The sequence below is a fragment of the Dasypus novemcinctus genome, chromosome 27, assembly GCF_030445035.2.
Source record: "Dasypus novemcinctus isolate mDasNov1 chromosome 27, mDasNov1.1.hap2, whole genome shotgun sequence".
NCBI classification, from domain to species: domain Eukaryota; kingdom Metazoa; phylum Chordata; class Mammalia; order Cingulata; family Dasypodidae; genus Dasypus; species Dasypus novemcinctus.
In genome coordinates, this window is record NC_080699.1 from 4,976,477 (window position 1) to 4,988,956 (window position 12,480).

A 12,480-nucleotide genomic window follows, 5' to 3' on the forward strand; every position below is an offset into this window, starting at 1 on the left:
GTTATATTTTGTAAAAACTGTCTTATAGTTGCAATATTACCTGCTGTGTATTTCACATGAGGTTTCACTATGTCCTGAGTACCATGTTACATTTTTTGGCTTTCCTTCTAGTAATATAGATGACCTTAGATTTTCTCTTTCAACCACTGTCATGCCCACATAATAGCTCAGCTAGTCACGAACACCATGATATACTTTCGCTGTTCTATTTATTTACAAAGATTTACAAAAAAATTGTTTACCAATCTGCACAGATTAACCCTCAGCTTTCCATTCTCTACCCTCCTTCTATTTTCTGGTGACCTGTATTCTAATTACCAACTCATAAATTTATACAATATATTTAGTTCATAATAGCACAATCATGCAGCACTTGTCCTTTTGTGTCTGGCTTGCTTCACTCAACATAACGTCCTCCAGGTTCATCCTTGTTGACATATGCGTCACAACTTCATTTCTTCATACAGCTGTATAATATTCCATCGTGTCAATAGACTTCAGTTTGTTCATCCATTCATCAGTTGATGGCATCTGGGTTGTTTCCACCTTTTGGCAATTGTGAATAATGCCACTATGAACAATGGTGTGCAGATGTCTGTGTCACTGTTCTTAGTTCTTCCAGGTATATACCAAGTAGTGGTATTGCAGGGCCACATGGCAACTCTATATTTGACTTCTTAGGAACTGCCGAACAGTCCCCCACAGTGGCTGTACCATTCTACATTCTCACCAACAGTGAATAAGCATTCCTATCTCTCCACATTCTCTCCAACACTCATAGTTTTTCGACTTTTTAATAGTGGTCATTCTAATAGGTGTGAAATGATATCTCACTGTAGTTTTGATTTGTATTTCCCTAATCACTGTGATGTTGAATATTTTTTCATGTGTTTTTTTGCCATTTGTATTTCTTCTTTGGACACTTGGCAGTTCAGATCTTTTGCCCATTTTTTATTCAGGTTGTTTGTCTTTTTATTGTTGATTTGTAGTATCTCTTTATATATCATGGATTGTAAACTCTTATTGGATATGTGATTTCCAAATATATTCTCCCATTGTGACGGCTGCCTTTTCACCCTTTTGACAGAGTCCATGAGTTGCAAAGGTGTTTAATTTTGAGGAGATCACACTTACCTATTCTTTGATTTTGCTCATGCTTTGGGTGTAAGGTTTAGGAAACTACCACCTACCACAAGATCGTGAAGATGTTTTCTTACATTTTCTTCTAGTAATTTTATGATGTAACTTTTATATTTAGGACCTTGATTCATTTTGAGTTAATTTTTGTATCAGGTGTGAGATTGGGGTCCTCTTCCTTTCTTTTGGACATGGCTATCCGGTTCTGCCAGCATCATTTGGTGAACAGAATTGTCTGCCCCAGGTGAGTGGTCTTGACAGCCTTGCCAAAACCCACTGGACCGTAGATGTGAGGGTCTATTTCTGAGTTCTCAATTCAGTTCCATTGGGCAACCTGTCTGTCTTTATGCCAGTTTCATGCTTCGTTTTGGGGTTTTTTTGTTTGTTTTTTGTTTTCTTTGTTTGTTTGTTTGTTTTATCACTGTTACTAAGTAATATGCTTTAAAATCAGGAAAAGAGACCTCCAACGTCATTCTTTTTTAAGACATTTTTTGCTATTCGGAACCTCACCCTTCCAAATGAATTTGATAATTGGCTTTTCAAAAAAAAATGTATCCTTTTTAACTCTGATATTTAAAGCATCAACTTACAGTGGCAAATATTCCCCAAGGTGGCAGAAATTGGTTTAAAATAGAGAAAATTTAAATACTGGGTGGTAAAATTATTCAGCAATTTTCATTGTATTCCAGAGTTAAAGGAGAGAATATTGGCTGAGTTGACTATTGCTTTATGAGGTATATTGATCTAAATGGATGGTTTCTGTAATAATGCCAATGCCTGTCCAAAACAAAAGCAGACACTGGTCAAAGAAAATGCTAGGAGTACTCACAGAGCAAATATGCTAAAAGGCATATTTGTTAAGGAAATGATGAATGGAAGCTTCAATTTCTGGTTCAGAACATAACTTTTTAGCTTTGTAAATAGCAGAGTGTTTACTGTTAAAAAAAAACAACCAATACAACTTTTATACAATTTATGTTTGTCAATTCAACCAATGAATTAGAGCTTAACTCTAGAAATAGAATAATAGGGCTGAGCTAAAAGTATAGTAGTTATATATTGAATTGTTCACATATGTTTTCTGTCAGGCAGAAATTCTAAAATTTAATAGACACTTATAAGATGTAAGAAGTTTTGCCAAACTTCCTTTGGAACCCTGAAGAGGAGAGTAAGTTTAAGAAGCAAACAAAAATCTAAGTTCCTGAGAGAAGTCCAAAATTTTCTTCATGCTTAAAGTTTTCTGAATTTTCTTAAAATTATTTTAGGCTCCTGTGTATCATAATCACGTCATTGAAGGAAGAGAACATTGATCACAGGGCAGTGAATAATTCTTCATATTGTCACCATAATCTTCCTAAGACACCCCAGAATCAGGATTCCAAGCCCCCTATGCTGATTAATATCCCTAAGGGATGTTTGACTGTGACAGAACATGTTAGTATGTTTCAATCAAATGGAGTTTCGGTGAAAAGTAAACCAAACCTCTGGATAAACCTGGGAACAAAGTGTGGTGTGTGTTGAAATGGACACTGGGAATTCTGACTTCTTATGACCAAATAATTGACAAAGCTATTAAATGTGTATTTAAATAGGAAAATCAAAAATTGTCACTTGAAGGATAAAACGACTTGCCCTAATGAAGTAAATTGCTGGTTGCTTTGCTGTATGAGTAAGTTTATTTTTGAAATTTTTATGACAAAAATGCCTCTGAATTTTAATTGACTTTTCTAAGTTTGGCTGGCCTCCATTGTCTATTTATATAATATGTTTATTCCCCTACTGTGGGAGGAAGGGCGCCCGGCTTGCCACAGTAGCAAACGGTGCGGCAAGAAGTGATACCGCCTCTGCCCACTGGGCCTAGATAAGGTGACCACGCCTGACTAGGCCTTTGCTGCTAACGGCTGGCCAGCGCTGCCCTCCCCCTTTTTATCTCCCGCCTAGCCCAACATCCGGCCAGCTCTCACTCCCCCTTTCCCCTCCCCTATTCCAAACCTCTCAGCCAGCCCTCGCTATCTTTTCCGCCAGTCCCGCCCATGTTGCCGGCATACAGTCTGCCCTCTTCCCCGGTGACTGCTTACCTCGGGGCTGTCCATCAGCTTCAGCCTGTCCACTACTGCCCCGTAGCTAGCCCTCCCTATATCTTACTCCTCCCTCTACCCAACCCTATATAACCAAGTGTACTTCCGTAATAAAGCAGACCTGTTCTTGCGCTCAAGCGGTCTCCGTGGTTTTTCCCCAACCACGCGTCCCCCACGCCTGGAGAACTGGTGCTCCCTCTTGGGGCACCCCCCGCCGGTGGTTTGGCAGGAGCAAGCCCCCCCGACTCTTGGGCCTGAGCGAGGACGAGAACCTCACGCTTAGCTACAACTGGCGCCCAACGTGGAAGCTCCTCCCCCGGCCCCTCTCTGCTGCTGCTGCTGTGAATCGGACGGCCCATCTTCGCTCTCCAGGTAGGGACCCCTCGCCGTCGTCCTGTCTCTATTTCAACATGGGTGCCTCTCTATCTACGCGTCAGGCGCCGCAAGTCAGGGCCCTTGCCGCCCTGCTCGACACCAATGGAGTCCGCATTTCCCTGCGGCAGCTCCAAAAATACTGGGACCTCTTGCTCCCTTTTAATCCGTGGCTCGCCACATGTCAACTCTGGTAGACCGGACACCCATGAACCCCAGCCAGCTTTTCCCCTGTCTCCTTCTCTCACCTCTCTGCGTGTTGTTCCTGGCTCTCCTCTTCGGCAGTTCCCGCCCTCTATTCACTTTCGTCCTTTTCCTCGCGTTCCTATTCGCTCTCCCCCTCCCCTTTCTACTCTTCTAAATGGGAGTCTCTTTCTCCATCCAGCAGGCCCCGCAAGTTCGGGCGCTTGCTGGCCTACTAGCCTGCCACCAATGTAAAGTTTCGGGCAGCAGCTCCAGGCTTACTAGGATCTACTAGCCCCCTTCAACCCCTGGCTTTCACTGCCAATCTCTCGGACCCTGATACCTATCTGAAATTGGCCCCGCCTATCAACAAGGCCAGCCACAAGCCCGAAAATCCACACAAGCTTATAAGGCAATCAACTCTGTTCCAGCAAATGCCCACCCCTTTTCACAACTCCTCAAGCTCCCTACTATCTACATGACAATGTAGCTCTGGGCTAGTAAAGGCTAATAATAGTTAATCCACTGGTATGAGAAAAAAACATGGTAACATTGGTGTTCTGTTTTATTTCCATGCTAATTCTAATTGGACTTCTTTAACCAAAATATTAAAATTAGTACAAAATTTTTATCAAGGTTTAAAGAGGAATTTTCAGTTTTAAATCAATAGTTTACTCCTGAACTTCAAGTCTCAGTATAGTCTTACAGTAATTATCCAAAAATGTGTGCTAATGGTCTGCCTAACTGCTGCTCGGGTTATTTAGCTGATTGCTGATAACTGAGAGGAATGTTTCCGAGCACAAGCTTGCATGTTACAGGCAACATGGATTCCAGAGGAAATCTTAATAAGAACTTAAAAGCAGCTATACCAAGAAAGTAAGAATTATGAATTAATTGTAAACTGTATGTTTCTGTTACTGTGTTGTGATTGTTCTGTGTTTGTCTGTTCGTTCAATGTCAGTGTATATTTTGATACCTCCGGATGGTAATATAAATTAATAAAAATTTATAAAAGAGCTCTATCCAAATGGCCAAAAATTAAATAAGCGCTTATATTAATACTTAAGTTTATTATATCAATACATGAGCTTAAATGTTAATAAGATATCTACAATAATAGAAATTGTAAGTCTTGATTGACAAGATTAACTGTACGTCTTCATAAAAGGTTGTTCTTGCCCAGACTAAAATGAATAACTTATTTTTCTTCACAGGATAATATAAAGAATGTAAAGCTTAAATGAATATTAAAAAAGGTTAAAAGTTTGTGAAAATGCTAACTGAAATGTAATAAGTTTTGCAAAAAGGCGTATTTTGTCCTAAAGTAGGATGGCTAATTTTTTATGAACTCTTGAAACTTAATTTGCATATGGCAAGCTGTAAAAGGTATTGTGATAACTTTAAGTAAGGGAATGTGTTCTATAAACATAAAATTTGTCTTCAATAGTCTATATGGTTATAAATAAAAGGTTTAATAAAGCATTGTTTACATTAAAGTATTAAATGGCTAATTCCAAAAGGTCATTCTTAAATATATATAAAACTGAATTGATGATGATAATAATAAAAGGTAATTTTATAACAGGAAAGATTGGCAGCAACCAGCCTCTCCCCTGCCAACTTACTTCTAGGAAACTGTTTCTAATATTGCATGCTACTAAGTATTTAAAGAAAAGTTCATTATTTTAACAAGCTTGTTTAATGTTCACAGTATTGTTATAAGAAGTTTGCTTGATAACTTTGATGTAGGCTATATGGAATGTGTTTTTATTATTAAAGAAACAGAAAATAATTTTGTCCTGAAATAAAATGATTGACTATTGGAAACAGTAGAGTATAAGACGGAACCTGACTGAATACTGAAACTGCAGAAGGTTGGTGGAAAAGTTAAATAAAATTTAATGGGTCTATCTATAAAATTTTACAGGCTTTGGTGTCGGGTAGCATGCTGATGCAAAGTTGAAAATTTTTGTTCTTTCTCAAGGCCTCTCACCATTAATCTGTTTTAGTAAAAGTTCTTATCCTCAGTCGGTATACAAAGAAAGTCTGTCTTATGTTTCTTGTGCTTATCGTTTCCTCAGTGATCCAAGAAGGAAAGCTTTATCTCTTAAAGGAACATAACGTTCAAAACTGCTTTCTCAAGACCTAATCCTAAACAGTGGCCTTTTGTTCCAAACTAATTGTAAGAGATTTGTTCTTTTACCTTGAAAGAAAAATTAAAGTAATAATTAAGTTCATTTAATATGTTATAAGCTAAACAAAGGTGTTTTACAGTGTTATAAAATTAACAACTTTTTCTTCCCTTAAACCCTCTATTAAATAAAGTCGTATGGATAAAAGGTTTCTATGAATGCTTAAGAGTGTATAAAGTTACCAATATTTCAGCATAATATTAAAGAAAAGTACAATGTGGTTGATTATGGTTTTAATTATTATAAAAGAGTATATGTCACAAAAACAACCCCTTACCATAGATTAAAGTAACAACACTAGTATGCAGCAATCCCAAATACTGCTAGTTTGTTGCAAAAAGTTAAAGTCCAGTTACATGGCTATCACTTTGTTTTAAAACTTCCTAAGACTTTCTTTAATGTCTTCTTAGACAAATCAAGCCAGCTGCATTCCTTTATCTGTAAGAACCCAACAATAAACTTTTGCAGTGCTTTTCAAGGCTATGTGCATAGCCCAACCATCCTGTATAGTATTTACTGATAGTAATAGTAATGGAAAAGCAGCATACGTTACTTTTCAAAAAGAACAGGTTTGGCCAACTCCTTATTCATCTGCTCAATGCACAGAGCTTTGAGCCATCATTAAAATTTTACAAATGTTTTAAGAGTCCTTGAATATTGTCTCTGATTCTAAATATGTATGCCTTACTGATAAGCACACCACTGCCCTTTTCTCCGAAAACCCCTGTGCTCAAATTCTTCTAGAAATCTTCCACGGGACCTTTGACTGCCATTACCCCCCCACACAATTGCTCCAGGGCCTCACAAAGCTCCCCTGCCCCTACCCCTTCTCACCGCCCATCCTAACCCCTTACCCTTTCCCCTCCCCCGCCCTGTTTATCTAAGGCCGCCAACATTCCATCGAGGCGCTGGACTGGTTAGCCAATGACGGGCAACGGGATCGGCCCGCCAGTCAACCTAAGGCAGGGACACGGCCTTTTGCTGCCGCGCTTCCCCATGACGGGTAAGACTGGCCACCTGTGTGGCATGGGCATTGCCCGGCTGGGTGCAATCCCGACCTAAGACAGGCACAGTCCCCCTCCCTCCTCAAATCAAGCTTTTCGGAGGAGCTTAATAAAAACAAAGGGGGAAATGTGGGAGGAAGGGCGCCCGGCTTGCCACAGTAGCAAACGGTGCGGCAAGAAGTGATACTGCCTCTGCCCACTGGGCCTAGATAAGGTGACCACGCCTGACTAGGCCTTTGCTGCTAACGGCTGGCCAGCGCTGCCCTCCCCCTTTTTATCTCCCGCCTAGCCCAACATCCGGCCAGCTCTCACTCCCCCTTTCCCCTCCCCTATTCCAAACCTCTCAGCCAGCCCTCGCTATCTTTTCCGCCAGTCCCGCCCATGTTGCCGGGGATACAGTCTGCCCTCTTCCCCGGTGACTGCTTACCTCGGGGCTGTCTATCAGCTTCAGCCTGTCCACTACTGCCCCGTAGCTAGCCCTCCCTATATCTTACTCCTCCCTCTACCCAACCCTATATAACCAAGTGTACTTCCGTAATAAAGCAGACCTGTTCTTGCGCTCAAGCGGTCTCCGTGGTTTTTCCCCAACCGCGCGTCCCCCACGCCTGGAGAACTGGTGCTCCCTCTTGGGGCACCCCCCGCCGGTGGTTTGGCAGGAGCAAGCCCCCCCGACTCTTGGGCCTGAGCGAGGACGAGACCCTCACGCTCAGCTACACCCTACAATGTGTTCCTGGAATATAGGTAAAGACGTGTGTGTTCTTCAGTACATTTAAGCCAGGAAGTGGAGTGAAAATCCGAATAGGAGCTTCGTGTATCTCAAGGTCTTTAAAGCCTTCTCCGCAGCCTTCTGTGAAAGTCTTCTACGAAAAGCCAAATCGTCTCATAGGTTAAGCACAAGTCTGCATGTTTTGTGTGAGTGTCCACGCACCTACTAACTGCCTGAAGAAATCAATTACCAGTAAATCCTGCGGTTCTTATTTGACCCCGCGTGAACCTGTCCCCCTTACTCTTCTCTGACCTGCCTAAAATTTGAGTTTTTTCTTATGACTTTAAAAACAATGTTGCTTCATCATTACACATAGTCCTAAAGGTATATATTGTTTAATTTTTAAAACTTTTGAACTTTAAGTAAGTGAGGCAAGAAGATATGCTGTATTCTTTTGTACCTTGCATTTTTACTCATTTTAGGTTTTCTTGATTTACCGTGTTAAATATGAACCTGAACTTTTACCACCATTTGATGTATAATATTGCATGGTATGAAAAGATCACAATTTATGTATTTTTTTCTTCCCAATAAATATGTAAATTGTTACCAGGTATTTTTTTTTTTTCATCACAACCGTTTTGTTCTGTGTGCTATATATCTTATGGTACATATACAGGTGAAAAGTTATCCCAAAGGGATATACTTTGAGCGGAATTTTTGAGTATTAGGTTGTATACCTTTTTAGCTTAGATAGCACCACATTGTAATCTAAATTATTTGGGAAAAAAATCATTCTCCCTTTAGCAGACTATCATAGTTCTGGTTTATCCATATCCTCTACAATGTTTGCTATTGTTCAAAAACAAATTTTTTTTAGAAAGTTTTTTTTAATTTTATTTATTTCTCCCCCCACCCCACCCCCACGTTGTCTGCTCTCTTATGTCTATTTGCTGTGTTCTTCTGTGTCCACTTGCATTCTCGGCGGCATTGGAAATCTGTCTCTTTTTGTTGCATCATCTTGCTGCGTCAGCTCTCCGTGTGTGCGGTACCACTCTGGGCAGGCTGTGCTTTTTTTTCTTTTCACACGGGGGTGGCTCTCCTTGCAGGGCGCACTCCTTGTGCATAGGGCTCCCCTACATGGAGAACACTCCTGCGCAGCATGGCACTCCTTGCATGCAGTACCACTGCCCATGGGCCAGCTCACCACATGGGCCAGGAGGCCCTGGGTTCAAACCCTGTACCTCCTAAATGGTAGGCGGATGCTCTCTCAGTTGAGCCACGTCTGCTTCCCCAAAATTTTAATTTTTGGCAGATTCTTGGTTATTAAATGATATTTCCTCACTAATGAATACCAATTATTAATGAGGTTAAGCAACAGCACCATGCTCTTTTAGTTATTGCTAATTCCTCTAAGGTGAAATATCTATTAAAATATTTTGGCCAATTTTTTACTGTTTTTAACTTATTGTGAATAGTGTTTTTAAAATATATTTCTGGAACTAATCCTTTTCCATAATATGTAACAAATATATTCTCCTAATTTGTAAATTTTCTTTACTTTCCTTTTGGAATCTTTTAAGGAACAGCAGCTTTTAATTTTAATACAGACAAATTTAAAAATACTTTCATTTACATTTTGAACACTTTAATTCTTATTTAATAATATTTGCCAAATCAAATATTAAAAAGCTACTCAACCATGTTTTCTTTAAGCTTTTAAAGTTTGCCTTTCATTTTTAATTCCTTAATACACTTAAAATAGAAATTGTCAAACTTTGTAAAAGTTAAAATTTAATTTTTCTCCTTTTTTAATGCTCATATGAAGGACCAATTGCTTCAAACACTCTCTCAGGTAGTCAAAAATTTCCTCAAGGATATGCAATAACTTGTTTCCTTTATGTTATTTACCAGATATTCATGTCTGAGTGGACTTTCTCTTCTGAACCCTTGATACTGTTCCTAACTCTATGCTAATGTAGTACTCTCTCAATTACTAGACCTTTAAAATAAGTATTGAGATCTGGTAGAACATGCCATTAGCAATTAAAAAAAAAAATTTTAACAAAAATAATCTGTTTTAGCCTTATTCCATGCCTGCACTTATATATAATTTTATAAAACTTTTCACTGGGATAAAAGGATAACAGAAGATCACCCAAGCTAAATTCTACGGTTTTATGTTTCCACATAAGTAACACAACCATGTACCAATGCCCAAATCATGAAAAATAATATCCCAGAAACCTAGGAGTACCGTTAAGTCCCCTTCTTGCCACCTGGGAGCAGCCACTATTGGACTTCTAACACCATAGGTAAGTTTTGAAATTGATGTACATTGTACCATAGACCATGTAGTATTTTTGAGTTCGCTTTTTGTATTTGGCACTACATTTCTGTGATTTATGCCTGTGTTTGTCTGTGGGTGTAATTTGGTTTTCTTTCTCATTGCCATATAGAATGCTATGGTATGACCACATCACAAATCATCCTTTCCACCACGGATGAAAAAATAAATTGTTCGCAGACATTTTAAAACAGGCCATCACCGAGAGGGCTGCCATGGGGCTCCACTTTGGGCCAAGATGGAATAACAGGGCCTGCCTTTATCCTCTCACCTGAAATAGCTAAAATAAAAGGGAAACCAGGGGAACCAAGACTGACCTCGGGACTCCTCGGCGTGCCCGCCGAGCGGCCCGGGCTGCAGCGCTGCGGCCGGACACCTGCTCCCGAGCGCCACCTGCAGGCGCGGCTCCCGCGCGACAGCCCAACGTGGCAGGCGAGACCGTCGAGACTCCCCTGCGCCTCCCCGGGGCCCTGGTCTCGGGGTTGCCGCCGGCGTTCTGGACAGGGTCGGGATTTGACCGGCGTCCTGAGGGACCCTCCTCGGCCAGCCCCAGCCTCTGCCTCTGTTTCTCCCGCCTCCCGCGCGAAGGCTCAGGTTCGGGAACATCCCGAGGGCAACTCGGCTGCGGCGTCGACCTGCCCAGAGCTCCGCCCCTGCGCGACGCTGCAGCTCTCGCCGCCCAGGCCTTCTGCGTCTCCAGGGCTTCTACGTCTTTCTTTAAAATTGTGTCCCAATTGCTGTGGGTTTTTTTCTTTTGGTGGTGGCGTTGTCCCGTTCACGCTATCCCATCCTAACTATTATTAGTAAGAGTTTCTCGGCTCTAAATTTTGGAACGAAAATGCTAAAATCCCTTATAATACCTGGTTAGGATTATTTTTACTATAATTTCAATGTGCTTGCATTCAATTTATAGGTCAATATGTAGATAAACAATCTTCTACTGAATCTTCTTATCAATGAATATGGCATATACCCAGACATATACGCACATGCATACATTTGTATTCCTTTATTTAGGGTGTCTGTAAATATATTTATATGTAACTATATTTAATAGCTAGATATTATATTTCATATTTCAATTCAGATAATAAGTTTTGCAGACGGGATTCACATGCTTAATACATTTTATTCCTAGATATTTTACGTTTTTGTGGCTCTTATAAAAATCACATTTAATCTTCATGATTCTAGTGCGCAGAAATGGAGTTGATACAATTTTTGGATCTATTGCTTCTGAAATTGCTATTGTTCCTTGTTAATTCTAATATCTTTTTGTTGATTCTTTTGATATTTTATGTAGATTGTAAAACTTTTATAAAAATGAGTTCATTTTTTATCTTAAATTTATTGAATATTCTGTATCTTTAACTGGGATTTGGTCTGTTTGATGAATTGCAGAAATATCCATAGTAAAATACTTCATGTCTGACAGAATTGTAGGTCGGGCAATATTTGCTTTATATATTTTGAAGTTAGTTTCTCATTGCATAAATATTTATTTCTAGCTTTCTCTTAATTTTAACCTTTTGCCAGTATGTACTCTTATTTTCCTTAAAGTCTTTGTGGTCTTATTTTAATATCATTATGCCAGTTTTATGTTGATTAGTGTTTTCTTGGCAAATATTTTCTGTCTTTTACTTTCAACCCATTGTCAGGAGAGAATGTGCCATGAATATTTACGTTTCTTCCCAGTAAGGGCTTTCTGAGCGAAGAGCATTGTCACCCGGTTTAAAGGAAGCTTGAGTGGCAAACATAGCTTGAAAGGTGGAGGGAGTGTGTTGTTTGAGAGAGAGTTAAAGTTTTATCTTCCCCGAAGGCATTTGCTTATACTCCAGAAAACATAACCGTAGAGGAGAACTTCCCCCTCTAACATGGAAGTATCGTCTGCTGATGAAATATAATAAAAACCCAGGACTTTTCTTTTCCTCTCCCTGGAAAGGATTTATTTACTATCCAAACTAAGGTTTCTTTCCCTCTTTCCCTCCCTCCCTCTCACCCTCTCTCTCCCTCCTTCCCTCCCTCCCTCCATCCCTTCATCCCTCCATCCCTCCTCCCTTCTTTCCTTCCCTCCTTCCCTCCTCCTTCTTTTCTTCCTTCCTGTGTTTCCTTCACTCTCCTTGACTGGTGCCCTCTTTCTCTGGATGGAGGAGCAGAGTGACAGCTGTCCTGTGTAAGTTCCAGTGCCGTGCTTTGGGGGCTCCTCTCCCGTGGCTCAAGCACTGCTGGGTGAGCAGGTGAAACACTCAGCACCTCCCTCTGCAAGAGCTAGCACTGGGCGCCAGAACTAGTGAGATTGTTGGGTGAGGATATAGAAGGTGTGTGCTGTGAGTCAGAGGCTCCTGTTGAATAGATAATGTAAATTATAATTGTATAATGTTCTATAGTTATATGTTTTATATAAGTTAGACTTCTATATAACTTTCTAAAATACGTGTTAGAAGTAGGTTAATATCTAATA